The following is a 13,535-nucleotide window of genomic DNA, read 5'->3' on the forward strand; positions in this document are numbered from 1 at the left end:
GAATATATGAGCATTGGGCTGAAAAGTGCTACAAACTGCAGTTCATCATGTGGCCACTAGAGGCTTGTTTAAAGTGATTTAATCCACATAGACCTCAATATTGAAATTATCAGCTTTGCATCAGTAAAACTGTTCTGGTCTCAGTTAAAAACAGCACTGGACACTTGGTCTGAACTTTTTTTCTTTTCCTTCCTGCTTACCTTAAAAATTTGATCAACATATAATAAAATAGCAGCACATGCAGCCAGCTCTGTGCACCTGTCAGGGAATTCAGGATGCCCTGGAGAAGGCTGTGGGTCTGAGGGTTCGGGAGACGAAGCCTCCCAGAGCATCTGTTGACTCACGATTCATATGTTCCTGTGCAGCTGATGACAGAGAGCCGAGAGAGGCTTTAACACGGCCCAGGTCAGAGGTCCACTGTCCGCTGAGCTGATGATAGTGTTTGCCATCATGCTCCTTTGAGGCACCAAATGGCTCATGTTTCCAGACAGACATCCAACAGAGAGAGCTTTAGTTCAGTAGCTGAAGTTAAACAGTGTCATGGTTTCTGAGAAATCCTATTTCAGTGTTTCTTTTTCTAGCCCTGATGCTGCATTGTACAAACACTTCATAGCCTAATGCTGGACTTATATATGGCTACCAAGGCCCCGTTCACACTGGAGAAACTCTGGATACGTTCAGACCTATTTTCAAATCTGGCTATCACACACGCGTGTCCATGCGCAATCCAGATTACCCGGCTTGTTCATTGTCCTCCAAACCACTAGGTGGCGCCTGTCCTATATACAGGGCATTCAGGGCATGCATCATGCAATTTTTTTTGTCCCGTGTCACTCTTTCTTTCACTTTTTTGGATCAAAAAGCAGTTCAATTCTTTTGTAGCCCTGACTCGGAGCAAAGCTGTCGTAGTTTGACGGTTGTTTGCATCCGGCTTTTGTATGCGAACTGGACACTGTCCCTGTGAACCGGAAGTATCACATCGCTAGCGGGATTCGCTAGATGCATTTGCGTTCAGACCTAAACTACATTCCTAGCCACTCCGGCTAGATCGAAATCAATCTGGATTTGGTTGGTCACGTTGTTGAGACTCAGAAAAAAAAACTATCCAGATATATCCAGATACGGCCCGAATCCCGCTTTAGCCGGATTGATATCCCCAGTGTGAACGGGGTCTTATATGAGCAGAGGTCAGAGCTAAGTAGGAGGAAGAGGCCTGTGTGGAGAGCGGTGGAGAGCTGCCTGGTACCAGGCGGGGACAGCCGCTGGAGTGGTCACTCTGTATGATATCTTCATGCATACATTCACAATAAATGTTGCATATTATACATAATAAACCTTAAACATTATGAGATAAATGTGCAGTGCCAAAAGTCTGGAAGCGACTGCATGAGAGAAAGTTCACGACCAGAGAGACCTTCTGAGAGAAAAATGGCGATAATACAGATCATTGAGTCTTCACACATCGGTGGACAGCTGAGGCTGGCGAGAGGATGAACAGCAGAAGAAGATGAGGAGGAGGAGGAGGGTGACATCATTTGTAGGCCTGTCAGGACCATCACATCACCAAACTCTCTGACCTTAGACTTAAAGAGTGAAGCCGCGGCTGTGTGCCCTCCATCCTGCCTGATCGGCGGCTGTCTAATCTGCTCACATGTGACTCACTCCTCGGGCCTCAGGTGCGAGCAGGATTTCTTTGATTTCAACCATCATTTATCACAGTCTGATTACATAAGTTCATCTTTTCTTGACAGCAAAGTAAGAAAGAGTCTTACATCATGTGTACATTCAAAGAGAGCTGAAACCACAGACTGTCAAAGAAAACACTTCACGAGATCAGCGAGGGACTCTGCAAACTCCCACTTAATCCAAATATTAACAGTGGAGATGTCATGTGAGACAGCAACGGCCTGTCTATCAAGGCAAACTTTAGCACCACAGCTACACAGTTCTTTCACCAAAACACTGTGGTCAGCAGATTTCTCCTCAGGACAAAGTCCGTGATAGGAGACTGAGCTAGCTTTGTTAGCGCCACAACAGGATGCAGAAACTGGGGCTGTGTCTAAAATCACTCCCTATTCACTATATATGGCCCTATATAGAGCCTCCGCCATTTTGTAGTGCTGTCCGAATTCTTAGTGAGAAATTATAGACCCTATATAGGGCCCTCAATGTATCCCACAATGCATCTTGAAAAGTAAGGTCCATCATGCATTGCACAGACCGGCTAAAGGAACGGGAACGGAAGTTACGTCGCCTGTCTCAATAAATATAATGATGGTTTAAAGAATGTAGCATGAGCAGCTGTGTTTGCTTTATTTCTGTTTTGCCATAAAACATTTATTGAGCTATAACGGCACAAATTATAAATGCTAACAATGTTAGCTTAGCCGGCAGAGAACGGTTTGTTTAATTTGCGACAGCAACAACGTCATTAACGGTGACAGAAAATGACAGAGGTAGTGTCCGAACGGTCCAGAAATACTTCCACAGTGAGTTCACTATATGGTGCCCTACACTGAACTCCCCATATGGGGAGTAGGAAGTGAGTGAGTGAGTGATTTCGAACACAGCCTTACATTACATTAAACATGTTAACATGAAGTCAAAAATATTGACTCAGCTTTGGAGCCAGCCCTCAAGTGTCCACTTAAGGAACTGCAACTGTTTTTGTCACTTTTTTGTCCGTGTTCTTCTTCATTGCATTTCACATTAAAATGATTTTGCATCAGTTCATATTAGTCTGATGTCTCCTCCCTGCAGGTTGTGATGATGTCTTTCTTATTAACTGTCACTACAAAGCTGCCGTTAAAATTACATTTTCATTATGTTTCCACCCTCCACACTCTTCCTCCTCCTCCTCCTCTCTCTCAGCGATGAGGGGGGAGCACATCACAGTACATGTGTGAACATTAAGACAATGTTTGACTGCAGGACACCATCCTCCCTGTCAGGTTTCTGCATCACTATCTGCACCTTCAGATGCAAACCAACAACCGTGCTGGAGTGTATTTGCCGTTCAGCAAATATCTGAGTTGTGCTGCGGCGTGCACTCTCATAAACTCCCCCGCCGGAATAGCTGCTCAGAGACGGATGGGGAGTATTACTCACCGTGCCATTATTGCTCACAAATAAAACCAAAGCGTAATAAAAGCGATCCTTTAAAAATTCATGTGAGCCGAGGCTCCGTGGAGGATGTGGGTGGTAGAGTGTGTGTGTGTGTGTGTGTGTGTGTGTGTGTGTGTGTGTGTGTGTGATGGGGGTGTAAGTTTGAGGCTTTATCTTAAATTATTCTGGTCATTAAGCTGCATCAGCACCTGGGTGTCACGGCTTTCTGCCCCCTGACTGTGAGTGTGTGTGTGTGTTACAGTCCATGAGGTTATGGGTATGCAGTATGTTTTAATGCCTGTATGGATAGCTGTGTATATGTGTACATAGATATTTTGTGTATATGGTTATGACAGCAGCTGTGTGTACTGTATAATCCTCTGTGTGTGCATTTTCTTGCACAAGTGAATACACTAATAACTAAAGTAATCTAAAACCCTGTTTATAGCTGAATTAAAAAAAAAAGTCTCAGGCACAAATTCCTATTGTGGGACTAATAAAGGGTTATTTTATCTTATCTTATCTAACTGGCTAACATGAGCTTGCTTGTTTATGTTTATCAAAATACTGTCTAAACAGGGGGCAAAAACAGCCAGAGCTAGATAAAAGCCATTGACCTGCGAACATCCAATGATCATCAAAAAACAAGCAGTTTAATGAGAACTAGAACTGATAATGTTGTACTAAACTGTAAGACCCAGACTGTCACATACTGTACATGCAGTTCAGCCACTCCAAGCTACCATTTGTTGATTCTGATGTCATCACACTGTGGTCGGTCAAATCACAATCATATTTTGTGGTTTATGTCGCACTAATGGACATTTTGAACCTCTTATTTTGAAATGTCAGTATTAGTTTTATCTTCTTACTACAATTTGTATAAACTGTATTGATATTACTGAAGCTGATACTAAATGGAGCTTTTTTTGAAAAAAAAAAATGAGATAAGATTTTGTGTAATGGACATCTGAATGCTGACAGGCTCTCATACACACATGAATGAAATCTGAGCATTAGCATGCTCACTGCAGCTGCCCGAGTCCACGAAGACAAATTGTTATTCTAGTCCTGTTTGTCGTCTCTCGGAGGAAGGTGGAGAAACATTTTATTAAAAATACGACAAGAATTTACAAAGCTGCAGGAGAGAGGAGTGGAGAAGCAATGCCCCCCACATGAGTTTATAGTTAAGGATAAAAACTTTTCAAAAAATGTTTTTTAATTGACAACACAATTTGGTCAATAGTTGCCATAGAAACCATAAAACAATGCAAGTGATTGTCTTTCTCGACATCGTACAGCACTGTAACTGTTGCATTTCACTCTTCTGTAAGAACTTTGTTAAGTATGTATGTTGCTGCTGCTGATTCAAACCGCTGACAGTTCGTTACGTCACTGTGGAGGAATCATTTCTGCATTTTCACAGCTGTTTGTATTCCAGTGTTTTGCTCTCATCTGTCATGAAGTCCTGCTTCGCTCCTTCTCTACCTCTCTCTCTCTTTCCGTCCATCACTCCGTCCGTCTCGCGCCACTCAAGTTACTCCATTATTCAACGATTCACCTTCAGCACCTCACCTCCTCCCGCCGCCTCTCGTTTCAAATCTAGTTTGAGGCTTTATTGTCCTTGAAATTAGGTTTGCAGCAAAGCGTGCCGCACAGTACAGACTATAAACAGAACCTACCAGAACATATGAGACACGCACATTAAAATGAACAAAGAGCAGACTAAACAACATGGGGGAACTCTCTCATGCAGTCCATACTGCATCATATAATCCAGACCAATCAAGATTGTGATGTAAAAGCTGAACACTTACTGTAAACCCAACACGTCCTCTGGCCAAGCAACCAATGGCTGCCTGGTGGTGCCATGCTAGGTGACAGAATGAGGTTGGTAGGTGGTTTTCACAGCAGAGGAGGAACAGGATAACAATGAAATATGAAACACACTGCAGCAAAACACTGAGGAGTATTTCCAGGCTGGTAGTTGCCTGATGAGTCACACGGCTGCATCCGGCCCTCAGAATGAAGACGTTAAGGTTTTAATGGAGCTTCCTAACAGCTGTGGATCTCTCTGCTTTTTTATACCGAGGAGCTAATGGAGCTAATGAAGAACAGCTGAGCTGAATGAGTGGCTGAAACAAGAGAGCTGTACAGTGACAGCTGCTGGGCAGGTGGGGAACTGCAGGCAGCAGATCCAACCTGTTGAAGCACAATAAGAAGCTGAAATATAATTTTCTTCTTAAAGCAGCTTAAGAAAAAAGTTTTTTAAAAAAAAGCATTTTTACCTGCTGCAGAATAAATTCCAATTATCTGGATATAATTTAAAAAAAAAAGAAAGAAAGAAAAATGGCATCATTTCTCGAAAAAATGACCTTTTTCTAATTAGAGGATGGCAGAGAGCGTTCTGTTCTCCCTCTGGCCGGCCTGAGATCCCCAAGTCTGTGGTAATTGCTGTTGTACTGTGTGTGTGGCTGCTGCAGTACTGTCAATAAGTGCTTGATGGCTGAGCTGGTGACTGCCTCTCTCTGTCTGCAGCAGCCCTGACAGTATGGATGGTAAAGGAGCCGGCCCCTCAGCGACTTTTATCTCCCTGCTTCCTCTCCTCCATTACTCCGTCCTGCTGGATCGTCCCTTGCCTTCCCATTTACTCCCCCCTCTCCCCCTCTCCCTCTCTTTGTCATTTTGTGTGAATGGATGTTTGTGATTTCCCTTCCCTGCAGACAGTCTTTCCTCTCCACTTCTCCACTTTCAGCTTTTAAAGAACACTATTTTGGCTGGAAGACTGCAAATCTCTTTCTTTATCTGCTTCCTTTTGTTCCTGCTCTCTCCTGAAATGTGTGTTTAAGTCTGTTTTTGCAAACTTTATTATCTCTTTTTGTTCTTTTGCTCACTTTATTTATAGTTTCCATGTCTGCTGCTCTTTTCCTGTTTCTGGAGGCTCAGCAATTGTGTTTAGAGGCAGAGGCAGGTGGCCATTTATCAGCCTTACAAAAATACCAAAACATACCCACTGAAAGCACGAGACATGACTCCAACCCACAGGGTTAGCAAGGTCTGATGAGCCTAAAGTCAGAGTTAGCAGGATAATGACGCTCACTTTAACCTCCTGCATCACCACAGCAACATATACTGTAAACTTAACCTGCATGGTCGGGGTTTCATATTCTTTACACTGTAAAAGAGTTGCACCCACCAGCATTAGTCTCTTTTTATGAATATCGTAATATCTGTCCGAGATGAATATTAAGATCCGATTGAGTCCAGTTTGTAATTAGCAGCTGCAGGAGAGTAATGAAAAACAGTAAGGGAATGAGAATAAAACCGAGGCCCATTTCATGCCCTTCACTGCTGATCTACAGCACAATTACACGCTCCTGCATTAAGAGGATCTGGCTGTTCTGTCTGTGGTTCAGAAAAGTTGGAGCTAATCAAAGCCGACGGGCTCCTGTGAGGTTCATAATCTGCTGCTCTCACAATATAAATATTATATTATTATACTGCAGCACAGCCACAAGCTACAACTCCCACAGATCTGAGTTTTCTCTAATAAACGCCATCTGCGGCTTTAGTTTGTGAAACTTAGCTCAAGAAAGGGACAAAAAGGCAGCGCCGTGTTGTGAATAATGACTCCATCCAGCATGATATAACAAAGACCGGAGAGGAGAGGTGAGAGAAAGGTGAGGGGATTTTAAAAGATGTGAACAAATGCAGCAGGCTTCTTCTTCATGGGGGAGACAATCTCAGTGTACCAGAATAACAAATAAAACAGCAGCTTCAATTATTAACCTATACTAGTGTAGTCTGAAGAGTAAACTCACACAACAGCTGCCACGAGACAGGACGTTTTGGAACAGGGTGAACACAAGTTTATCTCAAAGTAAACCTTTTTCCTACAGAAGTTAGCGTGCTAGCCAGCTAGCCACAGACAGAACACCCTCATGCAAAACCACCAGCAGGATGGACCAGTGCCGGAAAAGATCCAGTGGTTTACACGTTTATGATCTGTCACAGACATTCATATTCATATTTCCAGTTCATATGTTGCAAGGATGGCTGTTATACGTAGTTCAGTTGTAGACTGGATCGCTAAATTAGTTTGGGTTTTAGAGATTTGAGATTGAGAGTTTAAGACCAAAACACCATTGTTTGGGTCCTGGTTACCATGGTTACAGGCTTCTACAAAATGGTTGTCAGAAAAGGACAAAAGTTCTACAATAAAATTTAACAATGTTCTGTGTTGAAAAACAAACTTTAAGATACTTATGTCATAAATCAGGCTAAAATCCAGTCTCTTCTCCACTTGACACTGACTCCTCAAGTAGCCTAGTTGTGCTCCTGCAAAGCGTTTTTCAGTTGCCACCTGCACCACAAATTAAGATTAAGATTAAGAAATGTACAAAAGGACCAGTTTAATATGTGTGTTCATTCTTCTTATCTGCATTATCTCTTCTTTCTCTCTCCAGCCTCCTCCTCCTCCTCCTCCTCCCATACTTACTCCTCTCCATGCTGTTATTAACAGGGGATTTGGCTCTGTTGACCGCCTGTGACTCAGCACAGAGAGAGAAACCAAAGGAGGTCATGAAAGTACCTGAGTGTCCAGCTGGAAGTTTTCTTGCTGCTTTGATCAGCCATTTGTCTGCAGAGCGATTCATCTACAGCGGGAACGGACTGAACGCAGTGTCAGCACTGAGTGATTAATGCTGCAAAATGCTGTTCTGATGTGGCCGGGGATGAAGCCCGAGGGTCATTTTAAAACATATAAAACAGACCAGAAAGAAACACAGGGATCCTGTACACAGTAAACAGCAAACATAAACATACAGTCATTCCAGGGCAGTATCAATCATTAGTGATCCCAGCTTTTTCATAAAAAGTGCAGTTTGTAGTGTTTATAATGACATGACATGAGGTGGAAGCATGATGAGGTGAGATAAAAACAAACACACTGAAGCCTCCAGTCTGCTGGACCAACAAAGCGGGATTATATATATATATGTGCCTTGCACTGCAGAAAGCAGCAACCTTCTAGCTGAAACAAGAAAGCCATGTGTACTTCTTTAAGATAAGATAAGATAAGATAAGATTCTGAAGTGCATAAATCTGCAGTTCCTCAAGTGGCCACTTGAGGCAGGCTCCTTCTAAGAGTCAGCCCCCTGATGACTCCACACCACAGCAGCTTCCTCTGGCCTTAGTCTATCACAGGTCTGTCTAACATGTGAATATAATTGCAAATATTTAAATCCAGCTTCACAGGGTTAAAAGTGTTGACATTGTTTAGATTTAAACAGGTTGACCACAGTCTGTGTTTTATTACCTGTTATGAGGTATGACCTGCTGCACTTGGAAGTGGGGACCTGATTCTGAGGGCTTAACTTCAGGCACACATCTAGGTCTGAGTGGTGCTGAGAGAGGGAAACAGAGCAGAGGCAAACAGAGGACTGTGAGCGGAGGGTCATGTGTTTTTGTCTGAACAAACACAGGAGACAGAATCATGTAAAGTCAATCATAAATACAGAATGACACCGTATAACAGACACAAGCTAAAATCTTTTAATTCTGCTTCTCTGATTAAAATGCCTTCTCTGGGATGTGTCTGCTTTATAACAAAAGGCCCTAATCATCATACCCCCGTCTTCATCCTGAGGGAGCAGAGGTGCCTCTTCGTCTCCGTGCATACAGAAAGTGTCCTCTCCTGGCGGCTCCGCTGCCAGTTGGCCCGATCGATGGCATCACTTAACTCCTCTCTGAGGTGCTGTGAACTGGTGTCACCAGCCCGCCTTCACTGCAACCACATTAACTGATTAACCGCTTTCTTCTGTGAGAGACACATTTCTACTGTTGTTGAAAACACAACCCCCAATATTGAAGCACCGGTTTGAATTGGAGTAAACACTGCACGGTTATGACAACAGGACAGAGCTGAGCCCACACACTGAAGAACAGCAGCTCCTCATCAGGCCTCTGAATTCTGCTACTGAAACTCAACGATTGATAAATAAAGACACAGAAACAACATGAATAAAATGCAGAAGAACAAATCTTTAAATACTGACCCTTGTGGCCACTGAGTGAACTGCAGTCAGAATCTATTGATTCAATTCTATGATATTTTTTTGCTCTCTGTACTGCTGTGTTTTCTGGATCGCCCCCTGGTGGCTGGCTGAAGAATGTCATTTATAGCTAGTTTTTATCACCCAGATCTGTGATACGTTCTTTTACACATGAATTAAATCATGAGGAAGTGACATCACAGACAGCGGTCAAGCTACACAAAAAGTTGATGGAGGGGTGTGCTCAGTGTGGAAGTGGGTGTGGGGTTGGCAGCTTCCTGGCCTTACCTCTTGTCCTGTATTTTACTGCAGAAAAGGTCAAAGTAACTTGTTAGTGTTTGAAAGTGTTTGTGTATGAAAGAAACATGCAAGTCGATTTATTACCCTTCTGCAAAACCCTACATTAATCACCTGGCTTAAGTGAAACCGATGCTATCACATGCTAAAGGGACCAGTCTTTGATGTCACAGCCGCTTCCTCAGAGTGGACAGAATGACGAGACACTCGACATGAAAAGAAACAGAAGAAGAAGAAGAAGAATAAAGGGCTGACAGGGTCGTTGTGAGATTTTTCTCTAATTCTAATAATATGAGCACAGAGCCCTGTTACATCATGGACTCCTCCTCCTCCACTGTCCTCTGACAGGCCAGCAGGAGGAGGGAGCAGAGACTGTCGTGGTAAAAGGGTGATTTATACGCTGCTTAGGATGCAGATGCTAGCAGAGGCAAGGGCAGCAGAAGAGAGTGGATGTAGATATGAGAGGAGGACAAAGGAGAGAGGAGAGACTGTAAGGCCTTGGGAGGACGAGGAGGGCATTGAAAGGGATCTGAGGGTGTTGGAGGAAGATGGTGTGTTTTACCAAAGCAGAGCTGTAAGGATTCACCAAGCCTTTTTTTCTCCAGAGGTAAATCACCTTAGCGGCGTGGACCACAGCTTGTGGCTTGTCCACATGTGTTACGTCACATGCCAGTGATACAGGGCTGAGAATACAGGCTCAGTGATGATGATGAGCTGTATAGCATGAAACAACATCAGCTGTACTATGTCATTTTAGCATTTTAGCACTTAAAGCTACAATAACGTCTCTGTCCAGATCTGTCCAGACCAGCCTCCATCGTGTAAGTGCCAAAACTGCAGTTCCTCCAGCGGCCACTTGAGGGGTTAACTAAAATAGTTTGCACACAAGTGCAACACAGGAAGTGGTGTATTTTTAAACTAACATAGGGTCACTCCAGTGAGTTTTTTTTATATATCAACGCCAAAGAGGATTTATTGGAAAAATCACAAACAGCCGTCTTCAGGACAGACAAAATCTATGATCTTTGTCTGGTTTATTAAGGACGCTCCCTTTCCTGTTTCATGCAGGTACTCACGATCAATATCAAATGATTTATAACTTTCAGCACAATAACAGGAGGAGGGGGTCACGTTTCCAGATATTTCTGCTCTGAGCCTTTGTGTTATCGCCGCCAAAGTTCAGAAAACTATTACCAGGTGACGTGACATTAATTAACTTCCAGAGCCGGCTTGCTCCCTGCAAAGCTGCATTTATACAGTATAAGGTAAACCCTGCGTGCCTTCTCGCTTTCCCAAAGAGCCCATTAAGACTTCACACAGTCGGCTGAACACACACACACACACATTAGACGTGACGATCAATGGGCTCCTAAACTTTGGATTCAGTGCGGCATGCTAAATGAGAAAAATAAATTTCCCCACCGTGAGTGCTGCAGTAAGCTGTTTTAGGACAGCACTCACTCTGGCCGATCCACATGAAGTACAGAGGCAGATATAAATAACAGGCACTGCAGAGGACACCTATTGATTATTGAGCGGATCCTAGATGACAGCGCAGCCCGGCTCTCCTTTAAGGGCGGAATCTGCATGCATTCACAGAGACACGTGTGTTTTATGTCCACAGATATGTGACTCGGCTGCAGGGACGATTGACTCCGTCCTCTGAGATCATCAGTTGTTCTGCTCCACCTCACATTGATCCAGAACTTCAGCATCTTTCTCCACCGCTTGTGGTGTTTGAACTCCATCAGCTCATAGCATCTACACACTGTAACTTCTTATTGTGTACGCTGTCAGATAAATCAATTAATGAGTGGTAAAGCCGTCTCATTTGAGTGTCTCCAGATTGAAATAGATTTTCTTTAAAGAGCAGGTGGTGGACACGGAGCCTGACCTGACATATCTGTATTTTGCACAGAACGGTAGAATCCTGATAAATTGATGTTTAGTTTCACTGCTTGATAGACAATAAACAGCCATGAAATGACCAACATGTTAAAGCCAGTGTTAAAGTGCTGCCTCCAGAGTGCTTCGCTTAGACTCCACCTCTGCATATATGGAGCAACGAGTCCTAAGACTAATACGTTTTTAAATTTTTTTATGTTTTTTTCATTGATCAGTTTCCTGTTATGGTGTTAAACTTGTTAGCATGGCAGTGCTTCCTGTTGCTACCCTCTACCTGTGCTGAGTGGCATCGTTAGAAGGTGATTATTTCTGTTTTCCACCATTATGTCACCAATACCTATAATGCCTCAGGGGGTCACTCATGGTTTCCATATTGTGGGGGCATGTACAGTGTTCATAAATATCCACATATTCAATTCCCTATACACAATGCACATGGTCATCACACACACACACTTCACATGGTCTTCACAGACACACACACTTTCACTTGCTCTCTGGAGATGTCTTAGAAAACCAAAGCCCCAGAGAGTTCCATGTCAGCACAGGAGGTGACCACGTTGTTCCTGGACTGTTCTATATGCAGTTTGATATGACATGTAAGCTACAGCGACTTTTTTTAGCTGTGTAGGCGACACAAGAACGTCCTGTTTGTGACCTGGAAAACAAAACAGGACAGAGTCCTAATGTCTTTAAAAAAGAACAGCTCCTGGGTGAAGTTAAAGGAGAGTTTTGAATTGTTATATTTGTTACCATGCTGTGTTGTGCTATAATTACACATATTGTAAGATAAGATGAGGTTGATGTAATGATAGGGTTTCCTGGTCCCCACAGCAAGCAGAGATCATGCAACTTTACAGGTTGTTGGATTATTTCTGTACCTAACACCCACTCTGCTAACTCTGATACTTCCTCTCTCTGGTTGGATTGAAGGCAGACTAGATGTTACACTGCCTTAGCACACAATCAACTGATATTACACAAAGATACAATCTGTGGCCTGCTCATTAGCATGCTAATTTTAATTATACTAACTTGTTGTTGTATGATATTTGTACTAGACACCGTCACTAACTCTGGTTCACCTATTCTGACTGGTCTCTAGACAGACTAGGTGCTGCATTGACTCAAAACTCCACCTAGTGGTACAAATATGTAATAACAGTACGGTTAGCTCACGAATCACCACACAGAGGCACTTTTATTACTTTGTTCTAATATTCTGAAAAGTTTAAGAGTGTGCAACTTTCTTAAAGGTCATTCCACTTATTTTAAAATGCTATTACCCCAAATCACTTTCTTTTAAATTTGAATTTTATGGCATTGAAATAAACCCTTTATTTCCTCTTGTATTTAAAATAGATTAAAACATCCACAAAATGTTAAATATGTAACATCCTACTGGACTTTAAAGCCTGGAACTTGACTCCACCAAACATTTGATTAATGATTTATAGCCTCTTAAATTTGAGATCTTTTTGGCAAACTTTGCCAGTACAGAAAGCTGGGATCATAAAAAAACACTTTTAGTGCGAGCCTGGGGGACTGCTAAATGAAATAAGAGGGAGTAGCATACTTATTCAATTCTCATATGCAAATGCTAGCTCATACATAAAGTGTCAGTAACGCAAGAATGCCTGTGATGACTGACTTTAGGTTTACTATATGTGATGTTTCCAAATGCTTTCATTATCCATCTGTAAGGCGTGACAACAACACAAACACAAAACTATTATCACCTCCCTCTCTCTCTCTCTCTGCCGCTGGAGAAGGAACACCATCATTTTTTAAAGCGCCCCCGACACTGAATTCCAAACATGCATTCATCACAGAGCCACAAATCAAACTGCAGAGACTGTTAAACTTCCTCCAGCTGGAGGGTTAGAGAGGCAGAACCTGCAATATGCAATATGCTGAAGCCGCTTTTAAAACAATGTCAATGGATTGTTGGTCCAGAGCTCCAGCTGGCTGTCAGGGTGGAGCGCAGCTGCAGAGAGGTTGTTTAGCCCCAACAAAACTATTTCTGACAGGTTAAATTGTGAGAGGGCTTCTCTGCCTGGGCGCACAAGCATTTATTGAGTGTGGAATGAGTTCTGGCAGACGGTTCGTATGTGTGTGTGCAGGAAGCCACCGAGAGTGTGTGACCTCTGGTTGTAGATTAAGGTCACAGGCTCT

Source organism: Parambassis ranga, chromosome 10 (genome assembly GCF_900634625.1).
Source record: "Parambassis ranga chromosome 10, fParRan2.1, whole genome shotgun sequence".
Lineage (NCBI taxonomy): Eukaryota > Metazoa > Chordata > Actinopteri > Ambassidae > Parambassis > Parambassis ranga.